Source organism: Bubalus bubalis, chromosome 19, assembly GCF_019923935.1.
Source record: "Bubalus bubalis isolate 160015118507 breed Murrah chromosome 19, NDDB_SH_1, whole genome shotgun sequence".
Classification (NCBI taxonomy): Eukaryota; Metazoa; Chordata; class Mammalia; order Artiodactyla; family Bovidae; genus Bubalus; species Bubalus bubalis.
In genome coordinates this window covers 54,278,292-54,304,801 of record NC_059175.1, presented here as the reverse complement: position 1 = coordinate 54,304,801, position 26,510 = coordinate 54,278,292, and positions in this window count along the sequence as shown.

The following is a 26,510-nucleotide window of genomic DNA, read 5'->3' as shown; positions in this document are numbered from 1 at the left end:
GGGCCCAGGTTAAATCCATGGTCAAGGAACTAATATCCCATGAACCAAATGGTGTGGCCAAAAAACAATTAATTAATTAATTAAAGTAATAGTATATAGAGGGTAATAAGGTATAGAGTGGATGCATAGAGGTTAAATTTCAGACACTTTAAAAAAAAAGCACTTTGTTTTCCTGATTTGTCTTTGGATTGATCTAAGCATTTTACACATCTTTAAAACAAACTTAATTTTCAAAAAATTAGTTAGAAAATAAGCTCTAATATCATTTATGATTATCAGTTAAAAATAAATGAGATTTAGCAAACAAAATCCAAAGACACTTTAAAATAATAAATGTATCATATATATCATAGCCAACTTTACTTATTTTAAAACTGTAGTTGTGACTCAACCATTAATATAATCCATTATTAATAAAGCTAAGAAAAATATATTCTGTCATCTCCATAAATAAGGCATGTGATGAAAGTCAGAATTATTCATGTTTAAAATTGCTCCAAAATCAAACACCTAGGTGTTAACTTTGTGTGGAATCTAAAATTGTGAAAATAGAAAATTAAATATGTATTGATCACTTGACCCAACAATGTCATTTCTAGAAACCTAACCTAAATACACATTGGCAAAAGTGAAAAAAAGATGTCTGTGCAAGGTTCTTTAATATAATATTGATAATAGTAATATACTTTAAACAACTTGAATATCCACTAAGAGGAGAATAATTCAATGGCTCTGGGATATCCACACAATAGACAAAATACACCTATAAAATAAAATGAAGATTATCTGTACTTCTAATATATTCATGATAAATTAAGTTTAAAAGTGTAAAATTCAATATGTGTACGATGATACTCTATATATAAAAAATACAAATCTAAAACGTAAATTAAGGGAATTTGCTGGTGGTACAGTGGTTAAGACTCTTCATTGTCACTGCCAAGGGCCCAGGCTGAATTTATAGTCAGGGAACTAAGATCCAACAAACCAAATGCTGGGGCACAAAAAAAGAAAAATAAAGTAATAGTATACAGGGTGTAATATGGTATAGAGTGGAAGCATAGAGGTTAAACTTAAGATACTCAGAAAAAAAACAAAACAAAACACTTTGTTTTCCTGATTTGTCTTTGGATTGATCTAAGTATTTTATACATATTCAAAATAAAATTAATTTCAAAAAACATCTCAAATTGAGAACTTTATGAAATAATTAATAATCTATTCTAACAATAAGATACTGTTGTTAATCTAGATGGCAATAAAATACAAAAACGAACATTGTGGTGACTTAGAAATACAGCAATTTGACAGTATATGCCTAATGATGTATAGCCTATGAAACAAACTGCAAAATGCTAATAGACTTTTTTTAGTGACTATCTTGTTGAAGATTTTGTCTGCATTGTAATGTTTAAAGTGTAATATAAATATTGTGGAATAAATAAAATGAGTAAATATAGTGAAATCTAAGCTTTGTTTTTAATTTCATGAGAGAAAGGTGATACTGGTGTAAAATTAAATATATTAAGTAAAAACTTGTACCATAATTAGAATTAGAATTACAAGTATGAGCTTATTATACTTTTCATGTTTTACAACCATAATTCTTATTTCTGTCCTTGGGAAATGCTCATTAGTATCCAGATTGTAGTGTCTAGACTTCCGCAAAACGATGGAGACTTTGACTTTCCAGGACTTGGAAGACAATTATTGAAGAGCCAAAAAATATGTCATTTAAGAAATTGAGAAAGCATTAAAAGACTGCTGGGTCATGTCAAAAGAACTTAGTATCATAAAAGAAAGTTCAGTTCAGTTCACTTCAGTCACTCAGTCATGTCTGACTCTTTGCGACCCCATGAATTGCAGCACGCCAGGCATCCCTGTCCATCACCAACAACCAGAGTTCACTCAAACTCAAGTCCATCGAGTCTGTGATACAATCCAGCTATTTATCCATAGACAAAAGATGGAAAAATGCACATCTCTATGAATAATAAATGCATTTGATTAAGACATCAAATATATTTAAGTCCATTGCTGACATAAATACAAAAAGAAAAAGGTAAAACAAAACAAAACAAACCCTCGTTGCTTAATTTTGCAGGAAGCTAAAGAATCAATTTTTAAAATCAAAATATCTCCATACAAATTGTGAAATTATTTGTTCTACCTCTGTGAAGAATACCATTGGTAGCTTGATAGGGATTGCATTGAATCTATAAATTGCTTTGGGTAGTATACTCATTTTCACTATATTGATTCTTCCAATCCATGAACATGGTATATTTCTCCATCTATTAGTGTCCTCTTTGATTTCTTTCACCCGTGTTTTATAGTTTTCTATATATAGGTCTTTAGTTTCTTTAGGTAGATATATTCCTAAGTATTTTATTCTTTTCGTTGCAATGGTGAATGGAATTGTTTCCTTAATTTCTCTTTCTATTTTCTCATTATTAGTGTATAGGAATGCAAGGGATTTCTGTGTGTTCATTTTATATCCTGCAACTTTACTATATTCATTGGTTAGTTCTAGTAATTTTCTGGTGGAGTCTTCAGGGTTTTCTATGTAGAGGATCATGTCATCTGCAAACAGGGAGAGTTTTACTTCTTCTTTTCCAATTTGGATTCCTTTTATTTCTTTTTCTACTCTGATTGCTGTGGCCAAAACTTCCAAAACTATGTTGAATAGTTGCGGTGAAAGTGGGCACCCTTGTCTTGTTCCTGACTTTAGAGGAAATGATTTCAATTTTTCACCATTGAGGATAATGTTTGCTGTGGGTTTGTCATATATAGCTTTTATTATGTTGAGGAATGATCTCGAAAGCCAAAGCCATCTTGAGAAAGAAAAATGGAACTGGAGGAATCAACCTGCCTGACTTCAGGCTCTACTACAAAGCCACAGTCATCAAGACAGTATGGTACTGGCACAAAGACAGAAATATAGACCAATGGAACAAAATAGAAAGCCCAGAGATAAATCCACGCACATATGACACCTTATCTTTGACAAAGGAGGCAAGAATATACAATGGATTAAAGACAATCTCTTTAACAAGTGGTGCTGGAAAATCTGGTCAACCACTTGTAAAAGAATGAAACTAGAACACTTTCTAACACCATACACAAAAATAAACTCAAAATGGATTAAAGATCTAAACGTAAGACCAGAAACTATAAAACTCCTAGAGGAGAACATAGGCAAAACACTCTCCGACATACATCACAGCAGGATCATCTATGACACACTTCCCAGAATATTGGAAATAAAGGCAAAAATAAATAAATGGGACCTAATTAAACTTAAAGGCTTCTGCACAACAAAGGAAATTATAAGCAAGGTGAAAAGACAGCCTTCAGAATGGGAGAAAATAAGAGCAAATGAAGCAACTGACAAACAACTAATCTCAAAATATACAAGCAACTCCTGCAGCTCAATTCCAGAAAAATAAATGACCCAATCAAAAAATGGGCCAAAGAACTATATAGACATTTCTCCAAAGAAGACATACAGATGGCTAACAAACACATGAAAGGATGCTCAACATCACTCATTATCAGAGAAACGCAAATCAAAACCACTATGAGGTACCATTTTATGCCAGTCAGAATGGCTGCGATCCAAAAGTCTACAAGCAATAAATGCTGGAGAGGGTATGGAGAAAAGGGAACCCTCTTACACTGTTGGTGGGAATGCAAACTAGTACAGCCACTATGGAGAACAGTGTGGAGATTCCTTAAAAAACTGGAAATAGAACTGCCTTATGATCCAGCAGTCCCACTTCTGGGCATACACACTGAAGAAACCAGAATTGAAAGAGACACATGTACCCCAATGTTCATTGCAGCACTGTTTATAATAGCCAGGACATAGAAGCAACCTATCCATGTCCATCAGCAGATGAATGGATAAGAAAGCTGTGGTACATATACACAATGGAGTATTACTCAGCCATTAAAAAGAATACATTTGAATCAGTCCTAATGAGGTGGATGAAACTGGAGCCTATTATACAAAGTGAAGTAAGCCAGAAAGAAAAACACCAATACAGTATACTAATGCATATATATGGAATTTAGGAAGATGGTAACAATAACCCTGTATATGAGACAGCAAAAGAGACACAGATGTATAGAACAGTCTTTTGGACTCTGTGGGAGAGGGAGAAGGTGGGATGATTTGGGAGAATGGCATTGAAACATGTATAATATCATATATGAAACGAATCACCAGTCCAGGTTCAATGCATGATACTGGATGCTTGGGGCTGGTGCACTGGGATGACCCAGAGGGATGGTATGGGGAGGGAGGAGGGAGGAGGGTTCAGGATGGGGAACACATGTATACCTGTGGTGGATTCATGTTGATGTATGGCAAAACCAATACAATATTGTAAAGTTAAAAAATAAAATTAAATTAAATTTAAAAAATTAATAAAATCAAAATATCACATATAGGGCATAAATTAAACACATGTCCTATTTTCCTACATGGATAATGCTTTAGGGTGACCAAGTAGTTAATGAGGACATTTGCTTTCTACAGAGTTATTCCAGATAATAATGAAGCTGAGATAAATAATTCGAATATTACCAGTGAAATTTGCCTAATTATACAGGTTTAGGCATCTTTCAACAACAAAGAGAAAATAAGGGAAAAAATTGGTGAAAGAAAAGAGAAGAGAAAAAGAAAGGATAGAACTGAGAAAGGGAAGAGGGGAGGGAAGAAGAAGGAGAAAGAGGAAGAAAGAAGCAGAATATTATCTAAGGAGCAGTCCTGCCAAATACTAAGCCAGAATGTGATGATATCACAACAAATTTGCAGAAATGCAGAAATTAACAAAAACATTGAATGGCACAGTGGAAATGAGATTAGCAAAATGCAAACTTTGGGGAACTCTGGAGGACAATCAATTCAATTTTGTTAATGAATACATTTCAAGGAAAATTGTGAAATGGAATTTCATTGGAAGAACTGATGCTGAAACTGAGACTCCAAAACTTCGGCCACCTGATGCTAAGAACTGACACAATGGAAAAGACCCTGATGCTGGGAAAGATTGAAGACAGGAGAAGGGGAACAACAGAGGATGAGATGGTTGGATGGTCTCACAGACTCCATGGACATGAGTTTCAGTAAGCTCTGGGAGTTGGTGATGCACAATGAAGCCTGGGATGCTGGGGTCCATGAGGTCGCAAAGGGACAGACATAATTGAGCAACTGAACTGAAACTGAAACACTGATATTTAGTCATTTTTATGAATATTGTCAATTATTTATGTGTGATAATATGTGTTTGCAATGGAGAAGAGGAATCTTTATCTCTGCAAGATAAGTACAAATATATTTAGAAAAAATATAGGTTGATATTTGGAATCCCTTAAATTGATCCAGAAGTGAAATGGAGTATTGGGTATATTATAGATGAAGCAATATTGCCATCATATGATAGTCGTTAAAGTCAGCTGGCAGGTAAATGGATATCCATTCCATTAATATTTATAATTTTAATAATATCAGAAACTCTTTATACCACAATGTTAAGCATATTTTTCCAGAATTGTAACAACATTTTAATTTTGAAAGCAAGATTCAATTGTCTGATTTAGAAAAAAAAAATCAATAAAAATTGTCATTAATTTAAAATAATTGCTGATGAACTATGGATGTAGATTCATGACATTGTATAGGAGACAGGGATCAAGACCATCCCCAAGAAAAAAAATGGGAAAAAGCAAAATGGTTGTCTGAGGAGGCCATACAAATAGCTGTGAAAAGAAGAGAAGCAAAAAGCAAAGGAGAAAAGGAAAGATATAAGCATCTGAATGCAGAGTTCCAAAGAATAGCAAGGAGAGATAAGAAAGTCTCCTCAGCGATCAATGCAAAGAAATAGAGGACAACAACAGAATAGGAAAGGTTAGCGATCACTTCAAGAAAATTACAAATACCAAGGGAACATTTCATGCAAAGATAGGCTCAATAAAAGACAGAAATGGCATGGACCTAACAGAAGCAGAAAATATTAAGAAGAGGTGGCAAGAATACACAGAAGAACTGTACAAAAAAGGTCTTCACGACCCAGATAATCATGATGGTGTGATCACTCACCTAGAGCCAGTCATCCTGGAATGTGAAGTCAAGTGGGCCTTAGAAAGTATCACTACTAACAATGCTAGTGGAGGTGATGGCATTCCAGTTGAGCTATTTCAAATCCTGAAAGATGATGTTGTGAAAGTGCTGCACTCAATATGCCAGCAAATTTGGAAAACTAAGCAGTGGCCACAGGACTGGAAAGGGTCAGTTTTCATTACAATCCCAAAGAAGGGCAATGCCAAAGAATGCTCAAACTACCGCACAATTGCACTCATCTCACATGCTAGCAAAGTAATGCTCAAAATTCTCCAAGCCAGGCTTCAACAGTATGTGAGCTGTGAACTTCATGATGTTCAAGCTGGTTTTAGAAAAGGCAGAGGAACCAGAGATCAACTTGACAACATCTGCTGGATCATGGAAAATACAAGAGAGTTCCATTAAAACATCTATTTCTGCTTTATTGACTATGCCAAAGCCTTTGACTGTGTGCATCAAAATAAACTGTGGAAAATTCTCAAAGACATGGGAATACCAGACCACCTGACCTGCCTCTTTAGATACCTATATACAGGTCAGGAAGCAACAGTTAGAACTGGACATGGAACAACAGACAGGTACAAAACAGGAAAAGGAGTACATTAAGGCTTATATTGTCACCTTACTTATTTAACTTATATGCAGAGTACATCATGAGAAATGCTGGGCTGGAAGAAGCACAAGCTGGAATCAAGATTGCTGGGAGAAATATCAATAACCTCAGATATGCAGATGACACCACCTTTATGGCAGAAAATGAAGAGGAATTAAATAGCCTCTTGATGAAAGTGAAAGAGGAGAGTGAAAAAGTTGGCTTAAAGCTCAACATTCAGAAAACGAAGATCGTGGCATCTGGTCCCATCACTTCATGGGAAATAGATGGCGAAACAGTGGAAACAATGTCAGACTTTATTTTTTTGGGCTCCAAAATCACTGCAGATGGTGATTGCAGCCATGAAATTAAAGATGCTTACTCCTTGGAAGGAAAGTTATGACCAATCTAGATAGCATATTGAAAAGCAGAGACATTACTTTGTCAACAAAGGTCCATCTAGTCAAGGCTATGGTTTTCCAGTGGTCATGTATGGATGTGAGAGTTGGACTGTGAAGAAGGCTGAGCACCGAAGAATTGATGATTTTGAACTGTGGTGTTGGAGAAGACTCTTGAGAGTCCCTTGGACTGCAAGGAGATCCAACCAGTCCATCCTAAAGGAGATCAGTCCTAGGTGTTCATTGGAAGGACTGATGCTAAAGCTGAAACTCCAATACTTTGGCCACCCCATGGGAAGAGTTGACTCATTGGAAAAGACCCTGATGGTGGGAGGGATTGGGGACAGGAGGAGAAGGGGATGACAGAGTATGAGATGACTGGATGACATCACCGACTCAATGGACATGAATTTGAGTAAACTCTGGGAAATGGTGATGGACAGGGAGACCTGGAATTTCATGTAATAAAGAACAACTTGATGCTCTTCTAATGTTTGAGGACTGACAGATTGCCATAGGAAATTATTGTAGTCAAATTTTGCATCATTTACCCTCGCATGTTTTGCTGAATTTTATGTCCAAACATCCAGTTATTTTTCCCGTCAGATGTAGTCTCCTATTCCAAATGCTCAGATAGCCTTTACAGACGGGTCAGCAAATGGTAAAGCCTCCATAGTTACTAAAAATCACCAAAAGGTTTTAGAAACACAGGAAACTTCAGCTCAAAGAGCTGAAATAACAGCAGTCATAGAGGCTTTTGCTATGTTTGCAGATGAAGAATTTAACCTTTATTCTTATTCTCAATATGTAGTCAAGCTGTTTCCACACATTGGAACTGTGGTTTTGCCTGAAAATAAAACTACCATATTTCATTTGTTAACTAAATTACAGCAACAAATTTGGAAAATAAATAAAATATTTTTCATTGGACACATTCAGGCTCATTCTGGATTGCCCGGCCCTTTAAATGTCTTTAATGATTTGGCTGACTTGTTAACCAGAAATACAGTGGCTACTGTGATTGAGGAGGCCAGAGCCTCTCACTCACTTCATCATCAAAATGCTACTGCCTTAAGATACCAATTCCAAATTCCCAGAGAGACTGCTCGAGAGATTGTGCGTTCTTGCTTACACTGCCTCACTGTTTATAATTGTCTACCTATGGGAGTTAATTCTCATGGTCTCAAACCTAACATACTCTGGCAAATGGATGTAACTCATGTCTCTTCATTTGGAAAACTGTCCTTTGTTCATTTAACTGTAGATACCTTTTCTCATGTTATTATTGCAACCACTCGTACAGGGGAAGCAATTAAAGATGTAATACAACATCTCTTTACTTGTTTTTCATATTTGGGCCTGCCAAAAGCTTTGAAAACTGACAATGCTCCTGCTTACACTTCTGAGTCTTTTCAGGAATTTTGTATAAAGTTTCAAATTAAACATAATACAGGCATCCCTTATAATCCACAGGGACAAGCCATTGTGGAAAGAGCACATCAAACATTAAAAATCCAAATTCAAAAATTAAAAGAAGGGGAGTTTAAGTATAGTTCTCCCCATCAAATCTTGCAACATGCTCCTTTCGTAATAAATATTTTAAATACTGATTCAGCCAGAACTACTCCAATGCTTCGCCATTGGTGCCCGGAACAATTGAATGAAAAACCGTTAGTCAAATGGAAGGACCTCCTCTCAGGACAATGGAAGGGTCCTGACCCATTATTAACTAGTGGTCAAGGATGTGCTTGTATTTTTCCACAGGATGCAGATTCTCCAATTTAGATCTGGGACAGGCTGATTCGCCATGTTTCAGTCCCCCAGACATCCGGTTCCCCCATTGCTTCAATCACAAAAGAGGAGGGGCACTCCTCTGCACAGAACATCCGAGTCGGGATCTGAGGGCCAGACCAGCCTGGCTGTCGGGACCCAGCACACAGCGCTTGCAGCCAATAGCCCCACCAGCGTCTGTCTGCGCTTGCTTGGCCGCCGCTGAGCCCCAGGCTGGTTCAGCGAGGGAGTGGGGGCAGAGCCCGCTGGAAGGGGAGGCAAGATAAACATCGAGATCCCAGCGAGACTGACGGGGCTGCTGTAATGTGAACTCCAACCAGAAAATAATTCTATTTATTCTGTTTTGGCTTGCCTACCATCTCCTCATGTTTTTCTCTTTACCAACAATTCTGGAAAATTTAATGTACATATGACTTTCACTGGTGGATCTAATGTAGTGACTTGTGAACAATGCATGCTCTCATCTTGTTTGAACCCTCGATATGTTTGCTTCTTTGTAGTGTTACAACATCCACCTTATCTTATGATGTAACCACTTATTTATATGATAATTTTGGTCTTGCTGCATTACAACAACTACAGGATTTAATGCAATCGCGACAGCTTGTGGGCTTACTTATTTTAGGAATATCAGCTTTAATAGCAGCAATTAGTTCTGTTACTGCAGCAGCAATATCATTGACTCAAGTGCATACTGCCCAATATGTTGATACCATGTCTAAAAATGTTTCTTTAACTCTAGCAACACAGGAAGCTATAGATAGGAAATTAGAGATAAGAGTAGACGCCTTAGAAGAGGCAATAATGTATATTGGGAATGAGTTACAGGCTTTAAAAGTGAAAATGGCTCTGTCTTGCCACGCTGATTACCGGTGGATATGCAGGACATCTTTAAAGGTAAACGAGACAGATTATGAATGGGAAAAAATTAAAAATCATATCTCAGGTGTTTGGAACAGCTCTGACATTGGCCTGGACTTAGGGAAACTTCATAATCAAATACAGACCCGGGAACACTCTCAACTGGATTTTACCGCCGCTGGAGCAGCTAATGACTTTTTTCACATTGTCTCTAACTTCATTTCAGGAAAAAACATTCTGACTAATATCCTTGATTATGTCTCTGCTGGTGCTTTAATTTTGCTTCTCATAATCATTCTTCTTTGTATTGTCAGGATTCTTCGGCAGAACATTCAGAGGCTTGCAACTGAGCTGCATCTGGCTGTTTTAAGAAATAAAGAAGGGGGAGATGCCAGAAGCCGAGCCAGCATGAGGAGCTCCGCCCGTGGCAAAGGTCATGAGGAAGGAGGCTCGGCGTATGCAAAGGCGGGATGGAGCCTCAGGAGTCCCCCTGGAAATTCTTGAGCATCTACCCCCAAAACCAGAGTCTGCCTACTTTCTGCTTTGTGCTCTCTCACCTACACCTCTGACTTTACAGGGGGCTGTCCCCCCACTACCTCTCTCTGGAAAAAAAAAAAGAGTTAACTTACAGCTCCAGTTAATAATTCCTGGATGTGATAGTGTTTCAACCTACAAACTCCTTTGGAAGTCCTCTAGCCTGCCTGAATAGGTTTTCCGGCCACATGTGATTGTTCAGAGCCTCCCAACTGTGAGAGGCATGAGATGTTCTAAACTGTCTAAATACAGATTCCTTTGAGCAGTTAAAACATTGATTAGAAATTGTATTGGTGAAGGGTTTTTCACTTGTTGGGCCAATGTTTGCTGCTAAGTTTCCATATCCCTTACCTGCTGTGTCCCTGGCAGTGTATTGATTAATATAATTGGTGTAAGTAGTAGCTTTAATGTTTGTAACCTTGGACCCTTGAGTTAATTCTTTTTCTTGTTGTAGCCCACCACACCTTTGCCCTATAGGAATGCAACTTTATCTAATGCTTTTGGAGGGTGGCTCCTGACCAATCACCTTTAGAGAAAAATAAGTTTTCTGAAGAAAGGGTCTTAAAATGTTAACAGGCCTCCGGGCCAGAAGATGATGCAAATCACCTAAAATTTTGCATATGATAAGTTTGCAGGAAGAAAACCTGGCTTACTGCATGATTCTACCCCTTCCCCCATTATCCTCTATGCATAACTTAAGGTAAAAAAACTACTTTGGAAAATAAAGCGCAGGCCTTGTTCTCCGAAGCTTGGTCTCCCCATGTCGTTCTTTCTCTCACCTTCTGGCTGAATTATTCAGCCTCTTTTCTCCACTAAATTTTCTCACTGAGCTATCCTTATTTAACCACTCTCTATATCCTTAATTAACGTTTAATTAAGCAATTGTTTCCTGATCCTCGCAGACGCCATCCCCGCTTCAAATTCCCTGGATCCACCGGGGCTGGACCCCGGCAGACAGGGAGACCTGGCATGCTGCGATTCATTGGGTTACAGAGTCAGTCACGAATGAGCGACTGAACTGAACTTAACTGAACTGAATACATACAAAGGGAGAAATAAATGGATGTCTTTGGAACACCAGACGTGCGCTAACCATGAAAGTCCATGTGTCACCATAGTTTTTATGTACACTATGGTCATGAGATTGTTGCAACTTAAACAATTCTACAATGCCAAAACTGAAGTACTGAAAATTTGTAAACCAAATTGATTATAAGTGACAATGATTTGAAGATTATCTTGGGGCAAAGCATGACATCTACATAGATGTTGATCCTTTGTTATATGAGTGATCAGTTTATCCTATATTTGAAGTGCTTGTGTATTTGAAAAGTTGCATATCTCATTGCTAAATATATGTAGATATCTATTTGCATTTTTTTCACTGGGTAATGATTGAGTATCAGGGTGTCAGGGAGGAAGAAATGTTCCTCTAGACTTTTAGGTTCTCCTGACTGGCCTAAGAACTAAATTAGTATGTGACAGACTAACAGCAGAAAATCAAGAAAAAATTTAATAACATGTGTACATGTGAGAGACTCAGGAAAATTGAGTAAGTCACCCAAATGACTAAAACTTTCCCCTTAAACACCATTTTCAAATATAAACAAGAAAGGTTGTTCAGGGTAATGGTTTGGGGCTTCAAAGGTGAGTTAGGGGAGAACAAGATGGCAGAGGAGTAGGTGGACGTGGAGTACATCTCTCTCCATGGATCCATCAGGAATACACCTTCAGACACAGACATGCACGGAGAACACCAGCTGAGAGCAAACAGGAGTACCTGACCAGTGGAAAAGAACATACAGAACCAGGCAAAATTTGGTAGAATGAAGGAACTAGCGGGGGAAACAGAAGTGTTAGTAGGACTGGACGTGTCCTCAGTGAGTGGGGGAAACTGAAGTACTTGTCTGATCCCCACATTGGGGCAGTTGTCTGAGTCAGAGGAGAAACATTTAAGGCTGAGAGTGAAACGGCTGATCTGTGGCAGCCTAAATGGAATGAGAATCAGACAGTCCTTGCCGCAGCCATACACACCCCAGACAGGAATACTGGTCCCCTGGAAGGTGCAGCAGCTGGGAGCTGGACTTTAGGGATTATGGAACAATCCCAGGGCGAGGGCTGATGTTGAGTGCAGAAAGACGGATTGAGGGGATGTGAGGGAGGAGATCATGGTGGGAAATGCCGGTGAAGGAAAGCCAGGCAGCCATAGAAGCAAGGTAATATTTCTGAGTCACCCGTAGGGGGTGGAACATTACCATAGACTTTCTATCCCCCCACACCAGCATTGGCAGCTGAACAATAGAGAGGTTGGCCCATCAAATACTTGATGTACTGAACTACAGAGTAGGACCCCACCCAGAGTGCCCCTTTAAGTGCCTGATGCACTGATCTACAGAGTAGGACCCAGCCAGGAGGGACTCTCTATGCTCCTGACGTGCAGAACAACGGAGACGGACCCCAGGCAAGGGAGCCCTCTAAGTGCTTGAATGGGCAGAGCTATAGAGCTATGGAGAAAGACTAGCCAAAGAGGCCTTCTGATTGCCAGCTATAAGGTGGTGGTTAGTCACTAAGTCATGTCCGACTCTTGTGACTCCATGGACTATGGCTTGCCAGGCTTCTCTGTCCATGGGATTCTCCAGGCCAGAATACTGGAGTGGTTGCCGTTCCCTTCTCCAGGGGATCTTCCAGATCCAGGAACTGAACCCAGGTCTCCTGCATTGCAAGCAGATTCTTTACCGACTGAGCTACAAGGGAAGAGCCAGCTACAAGAGGCTCAAAAAAGAACTCTGATAGGGTCATAACTCCTGAGGCAGAGGCAGTCCGTGTCCCTGCACACTTGGCACCACCAGAGTCCCCACAAACCAACAAGCTGCACCACTGTCAGGCTCAACTCTCACTGGGGCAGAGCTGCCACAAGCAAAAACAGTCTTGTATCTATGCAGGCAGGGTTGCTTCAGTCGTGTCTGACTCTTTGTAACCCTGTAGACTGTGACCTGCCAGGCTTCTCTGTCAGGGAAGGGTGGGTTCTCCAGGCAAGAACACTGAAGCCTATTGGCCAATCCTGGTTGCCATACCCTTTCCTGCTGCCCTAGCCACCAACTCCCCTGAGTACCTGGTGCTGCCAGAACCCCTGTGACCCAAGAAGCTGCACCACCTCCAGACCTGGCCCTCACAGGGGCAAACCCAAGTCCTCCAGGGCAGCCTCAGGAATAAACCTCAGTGGACGACCCACATGTAGAGGTGGAAAAAAAACCATAATTGAAACCCAAGGGCAGTGTGGCTAAGGAAGAAGACCCAAAACCTTCCCACAAGCTGTACAAGCTGCAGATTAAATCCACATGATCAACTAGGCAGACTCTGTCAATGGAATATATAAAAAGGTCATTGAGAGCTCCCACAAAAGAAAACACACTAGTTCTGATAGCTGTGGACATGGGAGACAAGAACACACAGGAGTAGGGTCAGATTAGAGTCTGAGATGCCCCCACAGCAGATCTAGAGAACACAGCACAGTGTTGGAGGGAATCCTAGAGAGATGAGGTGGACTGTGACTCCCAGCGAGGGAAAAGACTCTGACGGCAGTGACTCAAGAAAAAACATTTATTATTCTTATGTTTTGGCTTGTTATGCAGATTCTTTTGGATTTTTTTACCCTTTATTCTCACTCTGTTGTAGTTGTCAATTTTATTGGCACTATGAAATCCAATTAAGCTTTTGAGCTTTTTTCTTTACTCAATCACATTTTTTATTGTTGTTATAAACCTCTGCCTCTACATTGGGCTTTTATAGTTCTGTGGAATTATCCTTTTTCTTTTTTTTTTATTTAAATTTTTTAAACTTATTATTATTTTTCTAATTTATTCCTTTCTTTGTTTTTCCTACTATTCTTTTCCCCTTGCAGTTAATGTTTAATGTATATAAATCTTCTTTATCTACCTCTATTTAACTTTGTATATCTATTCTTTCTTTTCTTTCTCTCCTTTCCTCTCAAAATATTTGTGAGTTTTTATTTTCATTGCTTTATTCTCTTCTTGGCACTTTGCTTTAGTTTTGTTTCCAGTTTCTGCTTTCATTAGCTTTGTTCTGATAAATACAATTTTTGTTTTCCTTTGTTTGCTGGGTCAATCTATTGTACTTTATTTTTGTTGGACAGTTTTGATTTTGCTTATGGGTGTATATGCATATTTATTGTTGTTTTAAACCTCTACCTCTACGTTGGAATTTTGATCTTTTAAAACCTATTATATTTTTTCTACATTTAATCCTTTGTTTGCTTTTCCTACTGTTCTTTTCCCCTTGCAGTTAATATTTAATGTATATAGATCTTCTCCATCTACCTCTATTTAACTTTGCATATTTATTCTTTCTTTCTTTTCTTTTTTTCCTTTCCTCTTAACATATTTGTTAGTTTTATTTTCATTGCTTTATTTCCCACTCGGCACCTTGCTTTAGTTTTATTTTTCAGTCTGTGCTTTAGTTAGTTTTGTTCATAACTGGTAAATATAATTTTTGATTCCCATTGTTCACCAGGTCAATCTAATGTATTTTATTTTTGTTGGACCATTTTTATTTTGCTCATGGATGTATATGTATGTGCATATATTCCATTACTTTAATTATCATTTGACTGATTTTGTAACTGTCATTTGTCTGGAGTTCATCTTTGGCTTCTCCATTTTGGATATTTGTTTTAATCTCACTTAATGTCATAACAAACCACTTGTGGAATCTTTTTCCCCACCAGAGATCAAGCCCTGAGCCTTTGGAGTGTGATCACTGACTCCAAGGCCCTAGACTACCAGAGAACTAACCCTGCTGCTGCTGCTGCTGCTGCCACTGCTGCTGCGGCTAAGTCGCTTCAGTTGTGTCTGACTCTGTGCAGCCCCATAGACGGCAGCCCACTAGGCTCCTCTGTCCCTGGGATTCTCCAGGAAAGAACACTGGACTAACCCTAGAGAGTATCAAATAGTGAGAACTCACCCAAAGGAAACCACTTGAATACAAGACCTATCATCACCCAACCACCAGTAGCACCCTGTGCAGGACACCTCATCTAAACAACAACAACAACAACAAAAACAACCATCAGCAGACAATATTACCACTTCACACAGCTTGCCCATCAGAGGAAAAACAAACAAACAAAACTCAGCACAACTCTCACTCTATAAGAAACTTACACAAACCACTGGACCAACCTTAGGAGGGCAGAAATCAAAAGGAAGAAAGAATTCAACCTTCTTCAAGGAAAGGATTCAGCTTTCCTTGAAGCCTGGGAAAAGGAGACCTCAAACACAATAAGTTAAAAAAAAAAAAAAAAAAAAGCGAAGAGGTAGAGAAATACTGCACAAGTGAAGGAACAAGCTAGAACACAGAAGTCCAAATAAAATAAAGAGGAAATAGGCAAACTACCTGAAAAAGGATTCATAGTAAAGATGATAAAAAACCTTGAAAACAAAATGGAGAAAATGCAAGAATCAATTTTTTAAAAAGGCCTAGTAGATTTAAAGAATAAACATATAGAGACAAACAACACAATTACTGAAATTAAAAATACTCCAGAAGAGATCAATAGCAGAATATCTGAAGCAGAAGAATGAATCAGTGAGCTGGAAGATAAAATGGTGGAAATAACTTCTGAAGAGCAGATTAAAGTAAAACGAATGAAAAGACTTGAGAATAGTCTGAGAGACCTCTGGGACAATATCAATCATACCAACATTAGAATTATAGGAGTCCCAGAAGAAGAAGAGAAAAAGAAAGCATATGAGGAATTTTTTTTTAAGAGATTATAGTTGAAAATTTCCCCAACATGGAAAAGGAATAGTCAATCAAGTTCAAGAGGCACAAAGAGGTCCATACAGGATAAATCCAAGGATAAACATGCCAAGACACATACTAATCAAACTAAGAAAGACTAAACACAAAGAAAGACTATTAAAAGCAGCAAGGGAGAAGCAAAAAGTAACATACAAGGGAAAGCCCATATACTTAACAGCTGATCTTTCAGCAGAAACTCTGCAGACCAGAAGGGAATCTACAACAAAGATTATTGTACCCAGCAAGGATCTCATTCAAAATTGATGGAGAAATAAAAAGATTTTCAGACAAGCAAAAGTTAAGAGAATTCAGTACCACCAAACCAGCTTTACAACAAATGTTAAAGGAACTTATAAGGTCAAGAAATATAAGAGAAGAAGAAAAAAAAAAAACCCTACAAAATAACCCCCCAAAAATTAAGAAATGACAATAGGAACATATATATCAATAATTACTTTAAATGTAAATGGATTAAATGCTGCAACCAAAACACGCAGACTGACTGAATGGATACAAAAACAAGACCCATATATACACTGTCTACAAGAGACCCACTTCAGACATAAAGACACATATAGACTGAAGGAAGGAAAAATATAATCCATGCAAATGAGAAGCAAAAGAAAGCTTGAATAGCAATCCTCATATCAGACAAAATATACCTTAAAATAAAGAAGATTGCAAAAGGTAAGGAAAGACACTACATAATGATCAAGGAATCAACCCAAGAGAAAGCTATAATTGTAAATATCTATTTGCTCAACATTGGATCACAGAAAAAAACAAGAGTTCCAGAAAAAAAAAAATTGCTTTATTGACTACACCAAAGCCTTTAATTGTGTGGATCACAACAAACTGTAGAAAATTCTTGAAGAGATGGGAATACCAGAACACCTGACCTGCTTCCTGAGAAATCTGAATGAAGGTCAAGAAGCAACAGTTAGAACTAGACATGGAACAACACACTGGTTCCAAATCAGGAAAGGAGTACATCAAGGCTGTAAATAGCCACCCTGCTTATTTAACTTATATGCAAAGTACATCATGTGAAATGCCAGGCTGAATGAAGCACAAGCTGGAATCAAGACTGATGGGAGAAATATCTACAATCTCAGATTCACAGATGACACAACCCTTATGGCAGAAAGAGAAGAACTAAAGAGTCTCTTGATGAAAGTGAAATAGGAGAGTGAAAAAGTTGGGTTAAAACTTAACATTCAGGAAACTAAGATCATGGCATCTGATTCCCTCACTTCATGACAAATAGATGGGGAAACAATGGAAACAGTTACAAACTTTATTTTTTGGGCTCCAAAATCACTGCAGATGGTGACTTTATCCATGAAATTAAAAGACACTTGCACCTTGGAAGGAAAGCTATGACCAATCTAGACAGCATATTAAAAAGCAGAGACATTACTTTACAATAAAAGGTAAGTCTAGTCAAAGCTATGGTTTTTCCAGTAGTCATGTATGGATGTAAGAGTTGGACTATAAAGAAAGCTGAGCACTGAAGAATTGATGCTTTTGAACTGTGGTGTTGGAGAAGACTCTTGAGAGTCCCTTGGACTGCAAGGAGATCCAATCTGTCAGTCCTTAAAGAAATCAGCCCTGAATATTCATTGGAAGGAATGATGCTGAAGCTGAAACACCAATACTTTGGCCATCTGATGCAAATTACTGACTCATTGAAAAAGACCCTGGTGCTGGGAAAGATTGAAGGCAGAAGGAGAAGGGGAAGAAGGAGAATGAGATAATTGGATGGCATCACCAATGCGATGGACATGAGTTTGAGTAGGCTCCGGGAGTTGGTGATGGACAGGGAAATCTGGTGTGATGCAGTCCATGGGGACACCAAGAGTCGGACATGACTGAATGACTGAACTGAACTGAACTGAATGACTACTGAGCATCACAGCTGTCTAGATGCATAATAATAATTGGGGCAAACAAAAGCTGATGAAACACTCAACACTGTATATGTGTACTGAGAGCTTTGAAAAGCTCTGACATAGACCAAGAAATCTAAAATATCACACACACATATGTAGAGTTCTGTGCCGTCCAAGATTATCTTAAATATTTATAATCTACCATTTCTGGCTGATCATAAGGCTTTGCTCAAACAGGAAGAGAAAGCTAAGGCTGAGTTTTACAGTGCCCACAGAAGATTGAAGGTGAACTTTCATATAAACAAAGATCTCCTGGAGTAGGAATTGGCAACCTAAACCAGTATTCTTGCCTGGAAAATCCCATGGACAGCTTAGTAGCCTACAGTCCATGGAGTCGCAAAACAGTTGGACATGATTTAGTGACTAAACAAACAAATATACAAAGTCCTCTCAGACAACTGCAAATCTGAGTTTGATTTCTAGAATTATGGAACAATTTTTGATACTGATAATTTTTAGAATTGTTATTGCTTTTATGGAGTGTTGGATATTCAAAAGTTCTTACTCTACAATTTGCAGTGGCATCATTCATTTCCTTTCCTTTTAAAAAGAAAACTATTTGTTTTACTTGGTATTTTCTGTTACTGGTCTTTCTGACAATCTGACCCCTTATAGACAGTTTTCAATACAATGCCCAAACAGTGTCTTATCTTTGATCTCTCTCCTTTTTCAAACTTCACTAAAATATGTTTCTCCAATTGGTACTCTTAAAATGATTTTTTCTACCAAATAAGAATTCAATATCTGGGTTTGCTTTTTATTTTCTTTATTTTTATTTTTTGCTGTTAATAACCAAGAGCATTTATCAGTTCAAAAATAAAATCACTGGGAAAAGGGCAGGCACTGGACCCTTTGGAAAGGATGGGAATCTGGGGTTTGTTACGACCCTAATCAGAAGTCTGATTTAAGAACTGAGGCAGATAATTAAATCATTCTCTTTGTTCACCTAAAATCAAGTTACCATCAGAGACAAATTTTGAAAGAAATTGTCTTAGCTCCTGTAGAATAGATGATGGTGAAGCCTGGCACTACAACATGAAATGACATTTTTGAAAGGGACTGGATAGTTTAAGGAGAATGACAACCCAGGAGCCTTGTATTCCTGGCTGAATACATACCAAAGCCCAGGGTCTTTCTTGGACAGTTCAAAAAGAATGTGTTAGCTGCAGCCACAAGCCTGAAATAGCCAAAAACAAAACATCAATTTTAATCAAAGGGTTAAGAATAAGAACATTTGAAGGCAGAGTCTTATAGGAAAGTTTTGTGAAAATGAAAGCACATAAGAAATTCTTATAATAATCTTGCGGGTGTGGAAATAAGCCTGCTCTGAATGCCAACCTTCACTGTACTATTTGTGACAATCAAAGTCTATCTACTGTCTCCTTAAGGAGCCTGTTCCTTTGCTCTGTGTCAACAATCTACAGGTGTCTCAAGAATCCTCCTGGCAATACATGAGATGCAAGAGACGCAGGTTCAATCCCTGGGTCTTGAAGATATCCTGGAGTAGGAAATAACAACCCACTCCAGTATTCTGGCCTGGGAAATTTCACAGGTAGAGAAGCTTGGCTCGCCCATGGCGGGGCAAAGAGATGGACACAACTGAGAACAACAATTGACAACCTTGTTGGATTCTTTAGTAAAAATATTGGTGTATATTATTTATGGGCATCCTGGCACTAATTGCTGGACTGTGTCCCCTAATAAAACCTAGTAGTAGTAGTTGTTGTTCAGTCACTCAATTGTGCCCAACTCTTTGAAACCCCATGGACTGCATCATGCCAGGCTTCTGTGTCCTTCACTGTCTCTGGGAGTTTGCTCAAACTCATGCCCATTAAGCCAGTGATGCCATCCAACCATCTTATCCTCTGTTGCCCCATTCTCCTACTGCCTTCAGTCTTTCCCAGCATCAGAGTTTTTTCCAATAAGTTGGGTCTTTGCATCAGGTGGCCAAAGTACTGGAGCTTCAGGTATAGCATCAGTCCTTCCAATGAATATTCAAGGTTGTTTTCCTTTAGAATTGACTGGTCTGATCACTTTGCTTTTCAAGAGACTCTCAAGAGTCTTCTCAGTACCACAATTTGAAAATTCAGTAGACAGTACTCCTTTTGTGAAAATCTTCAGAAATACTTTGGTAAAAGTGACAGTACATTCTAATGGTTTGGAAGTTCAGCAGAGCGCATTGTGTTTGAGTTGGACTATGACATTTCTGGGGATGATAGAGATCAAAACTTGTAAGAAGCAAGTCAGATAGAGTTATCATAGTGTGAATTCAGTATTGTCTAACAAGCATAATTTTTTATGTTAAATAATACATTTTGCTGTTTTGTTGCTTAGTCTCTAAGTCATGTCTGACTCTTTGTGACCCCATGAACTGCAGCACGCCAGGCTTCTCTGTCCCTCACAATCTCCTGGACTTCATGTCCATTGAATCACTGATGTCATCCCGACTGTCTCATCTTCTGTTGCCCTTTTCTTCTTCTGCCTTCAATCTTTCCCAGCACAATGAGTATTCAGGGTTGATTTCCTTTGAGATGAACTGGTTTGATTTCCTTGCTCTCCAAGGGACTGTGAAGAGCCTTCTCCAGCACCACAGTTCAAATGTATCAATTCTTCAGTGTTCTGCCTTCTTTATGGTCCAGCTGTAACATGACTACTGGAAAAGCCATAGCCTTGACTGTGAAGACCTTTCTCAGCAAAGTGATTTCTTTGTTTTTTAATATACTGTCTAGGTTTGTCATAGCTTTCCTGCCAAGAAGCAATTGTCTTCTAATTTCATGGCTGCAGTCACCATCTGCAGTAATTATAGAGCCCAAGAAGAGGAAATATTTCACTGCTTCTTTTTCTCTTTCTATTTGCCATAAAATGATGAGATCAGAGGCCATAATCTTAATTTTTTTTTAAATTGAGTTTTAATCCAGCTTTTTCACTCTCCTCTTTCACCTTCATCAAGAGGCTCTTTAGTTCCTCTTGTTTTCCACCATTAAGCTGTATTGTCTGCATATCTGAGGTTGTTGGTATTTCTCTCAGCAATCTTGGTTCCAGCTTGTAACTCATCCAGTCCAGCATTTCATGCGATGTGCTCTGTGTATAAGTTAAATAAACAGAATATCAATAAACAGCCTTGTTGTACTCCTTTTTTTCAATTGTGAGCCAGTCAGTTGTTCCATATAAAGTTCTAATTTTTGCTTTTTAACCCGGATACAGGTTTCTCAGGAGACAGGTAAGATGATCTGGTATTCCCATGTCTTTAAGAGTTTTCCACAGCTGCTATCATCCATACAGGCAATGACTTTAGCATAGTCCATGAAACAGAGGTAGATGTTCTGAAATTCCCTTACTTTCCCTGTGATCCAGCAAATGTTGGCAAGGATGTGCAAAATTGGATAGGCTGCTTCCCAAAATTGACTGAATGAATGGAAAAGTATCTAGACTTGATAGGGTTCCAAAAGAAAGAAGTTTCTTTATTTAAAGTAGAAATGTATTCAGCTCTAAAACTCCATTCTTTGAGTTAGTAGATTCAATGTTGCAAGGTACATCTGAGGCAGAATAGCTTACTGTGTGGATCCTGTGATAAACCGTGAAACAAGATTTGTAAAAATAGTCCTCTATTATTTTATTCTAAAGCTATGCCTTATTTGCAAGTAACTATTCTTCTTTGAGACATAACTCACAGAGTGCTAGCTTAGGTAGATGATGCAATTGAAATAAATTTTGGGAAACAAGTAGCTATGAATGTGCGTTGTCTGTCATGAAGTAGACTCTATCTTATGTGAAAGTGAAAGTGTTAAGCACTCAGTCATGTCCCACTGTTTGTGACTCCATGGACTGTAGCCTGCCAGACACCTCTATCCATAGGATTCTCCAGGGTAGAATACTGGAGTGGGTTGCCATGCCCCTCTCCAGGGGATCTTCCCGACCCAGGAATTGGATCTAGGTCTCCTGCATTGAAGGAAGTTGCTTTACCTTCTGAGCCCCCAGGAAACCCCCTATACCCATCCCCCAAATAATATATGGGCATTATGTACAAGTCAAGTATTGGTGGCAGCTTGCCAAATCAAGTACTGGCGATGAGTTGTGGTTTTAGCCACCAGGCATCCTTTTGGTCAAATCTATTAAACATCTAGGGCATTCATTTCAGGCATTGAAACATGTATAATATCATATAAGAAATGAATTGCCAGTCCAGGTTCGATGCAGGATACAGGAAGCTTGGGGCTGGTGCACTGGGATGATCCAGAGGGATGGTATGGGAAGGGAGGTGGGAGGGGGGTTCAGGATTGGGAACACGTGTACACCCGTGGCAGATTCATGTTAATGTATGGCAAAACCAATACGATATTGTAAAGTAATTAACTTCTAATTAAAATAAATAAATTTAGTTAAAAAAAATAGCTTGGGATGATTTTACTATTATGGCTGCGGTCACCATCCACAGCAATTTTAGAGCCTAAGAAAATAAGCCAAATTTATACCTAAATTTGGTGAAAGAAAACATTCCAGTTAGAAAACCATGTAGGTTTATGAAAGGAAGGAGAGAAGGAGAAAAAGATCACAAAGTGTAGACAGAAATGTAAATATCAAGGTATATAATTCCCCCTGATGATAAACATTGACTTGACTGGCTCTTCTGATTCAAACCAAGCTAAATTTGGGGATAAAATGTTATCAGTTTCATCCAGTACTGACAAATATTAGTGATGTTTCATTGTCATTTTTGTCTGAGCCATCTCATTATTTGTTATTCCTTGGAGCTTGCTATGTTTTGCTTAGTTTTGAGTGATTTTACAGAAAATATTTACTCCATCATTTCTAAAATGTGCAGATGCTTTAACAGGGATGAAAGTGCTATTAAAAAGGCTGTAGCTATGATGGTATTGGAAGTAAAATAAATTAAACTGATGCAAAATGATTAAATGTGCCCATGTGAATGAAACAAATTATTCAGTAGGAAGGATTCTAAAGGACAAGAAATAAATAAAACAGAACACAGAAACTTCTGTGAGTATATCATTGACAACAATCATCAAGACAAATGCATGATGAAAAGGAAAATATAAAATAAGAAAAAAATACTGTATGGTTAGACATGTGTCCTACAGTTTTACTAAACAAAACAAAACACCAAAAATATTGGCTACCCATTAAAACAATCAAATGGAGGCATAATACTGCAACTTTGCTCCAGGTGACTCTGGAGACATAAAACTTGTACTCTGCATAGTTTTTTGTGTGTTATTGATAAAGATAAATATGCATGATCTTTACTTGGGTGAACTGATTCATCTCTATACGTATCATTTTTAACAACAGGTCACCCCCACGAGATAGCTACAATATGTTTACTATGTTGCACCATCTTTTATGTTTAATGTCATCCATTAATTTCCTATATCAGATTTTCTTTATTCTACTTTTCCAATTTTATGTTAATCATTTTGATATTTTTATAACAATCAGAGTGATTTTATAATTTTTTTCAAGTGGATTATCAGCAGTCTTCATGCAGCTGACAAATGATATAGCCAGGATTTGAACCCAGGCCACTGGACTTGGTCTTGGTCTTGGTCTTTCTACATAAACAACACTTTGCAAGTATATATATATATATATATATATATATATATATATTAACCCATATTATCTTTCAGCACCCTTTGATGGTGTAGAGCTCATGCCTAAAATACTCTTTTTTTTTTTTTTTAATCATAAGGAAAATAACAGAAGAAAAGCTCCCTAGTTGTTTTTAGGGAAAAAACAAATTCTCAGAATATTTGTTGTTGTTCAGCTGCTAAGTCATTTCTGACACTTTGTGACCCCATGAACTGTAGCACACTAGGCTTCCCTGTCCATCACTATCTCTCAGAGTTTACTCAAACCCATGTATATTGATTTGGTGATGTCATCCAACCATCTCATCCTTTGCTCCTCTCTTCTCCACTAGCCCTCCATCTTTCCCAGCAACAGGGTCTTTTCCAATGAGTTGATTCTTCACATCTCAGACTCTATTTCTTCACTTTTCCTTTCATGTGTATTGATTATTTTTTCAATACTTAAATATTTTTTTAAATAACTTTTATTTTGTACTTAACACTTTTTATTTTTAATGCAGAGTCTTCACTTTCCAATGAACAGTGTGGGTGAAGTGCCATTTGCTCATCTGTTGGCATGTGAAAACTTGAGCTTTCCTGTCTCAGAAGGCTATAGTCCATAGGGTCACAAAGACTTGGACAGGACTGAGAAAGTACACACACCTTATTTCTACTATTAGAAATTAAATCAGTTTTTTTTCATTTTATTTTATTTTTAAACTTTACAATATTGTATTGGTTTTGCCAAATATCAAAACAAATCCACCACAGGTATACATGTGTTCCCCATTCTGAACCTTCCTCCCTCCTCCCTCCCCACACCATCCCTCTGGGTCGTCCCAGTGCACTAGCCCTAAGCATCCAGTATCGTGCATCGAATCTGTTCTGGTGACTTGTTTCATACATGATATTATACATGTTTCAATGTCATTCTCCCAAATCTTCCCACCCTCTCCCTCTCCCACAGAGTCCATAAGACTGTTCTATACATCAGTGTCTGTTTTGCTGTCTCGTACACAGGGTTATTGTTACCATCTTTCTAAATTCCATATATATGCGTTAGTATACTGTATTGGTGTTTTTCTTTCTGGCTTACTTCACTCTGTATAATAGGCTCCAGTTTCATCCACCTCATTAGGACTGATTCAAATGTATTCTTCTTAATGGCTGAGTAATACTCCATTGTGTATATGTACCACTGCTTTCTTATCCATTCATCTGCTGATGGACATCTAGGTTGCTTCCATGTCCTGGCTATTATAAACAGTGCTGCAATGAACATTGGGGTACACGTGTCTCTTTACCTTCTGGTTTCCTCAGGGTGTATGCCCAGCAGTGGGATTGCTGGATCATAAGGCAGTTCTATTTCTAGGTTTTTAAGGAATCTCCACACTGTTCTCCATAGTGGCTGTACTAGTTTGCATTCCCACCAACAGTGTAAGAGGGTTCCCTTTCTCTACACCCTCTCCAGCATTTATTGCTTGTAGACTTTTGGATTGCAGCCATTCTGACTGGCATGAAATGGTACTATTAGAAATTAAATCGGTTTTGAAGTGTTCCATTTAAATAACACATTTGCCCTGAGTAGTGGGAGCTCCTCTAATGGATACATATGCCAAAGCTTTATTTCTACAATGTACACACAACTTTCCCCATATTTATTTCACATAACAGAACAGGCTTTAGTATATGAATTATGTCTACTATTTAACTTTGATGCACATTTAAATTTAAGCTTCTCATTCTTTGTTGTCTTTAATGCATGTACTTCAATTACCACTTTTGGGAGAAATATTTAAATTTTCCTGAATCATATTATTTTTGGCTAAGTTGCTTCAGTTGTGTCCAACTCTTTGTGACCCTATGGACTGTAGCCCACCAGACTCCACTCGCCACAGGATTCTGCAGGCAAGAATACTGGAGTGGGTTTCCATTCCATTCTCCAGGGGATCTTCCCAACCCAAGGATAAAACCAAGTCTCTTATGTCTCCTGCATTGACAGCCAGGTTCTTTACCACTAGCATCACCTAGGAAACTCAGTGGTTTAGAGAACCTTGTAAAGGAAAGTTTCAGTTAAGGAGGGGATGGGATAATCATATCCTTTAAATGCATGTGAATGCACATAATGTATACAAATTAATGCATGCAAATGTCTCATACTGTGATATAAAGCCCAAAATATAAGGAAGGGTCCCCACTCCTGAGACCTGCCTTAGGTACAGGAATTTATGATAATTATAAAGATAATGAACCCTATTACTAAGGAAATCTGGTAAGAAAAAACTGAACCCATTTAAACCTGCAGAATTAGAGTGATTTTGGTAAGGTCACTTTTTTTACTTTCATCTCTTACAATAACTCAGTGTCATGTTGACCCTCAAATTTGCCTCTAATTTTTAAAGATGTAGTCATGACTCTCTAGCATAGATCTTTATATGTTCATTAACATATTCTGTCACCTAGTAGATGTTATAAATATGATATGTGTGTCCTAATTGCTTTAGAAATGGGTAAATTAAAGAGACATTTTTCTGGGTTCTCAAGTGTGATTTTACTGAACATTCACAAAATATTTTAAATCTAATGAGAGAGATAGAAACAGAGATAAATAAAAATTCTAAGTATAGGAACTTCCCTGATGGTCCAGTGGCTAAGACTCTATACTCCGAATGAAAGAGCCCAGAGTTCAATCCCTGGTCAGGGAACTAGATCCCACAGATTGTGACTAAAGATCCCTTATTCCACAAGGAAGATCGAAGATCCCACATGAAAAAAAAAATTAAGAGCAGTGAAGTCAAATATATAAATACATAGTTTAAAAGTAAATAAACTATAAGTATAGAATAG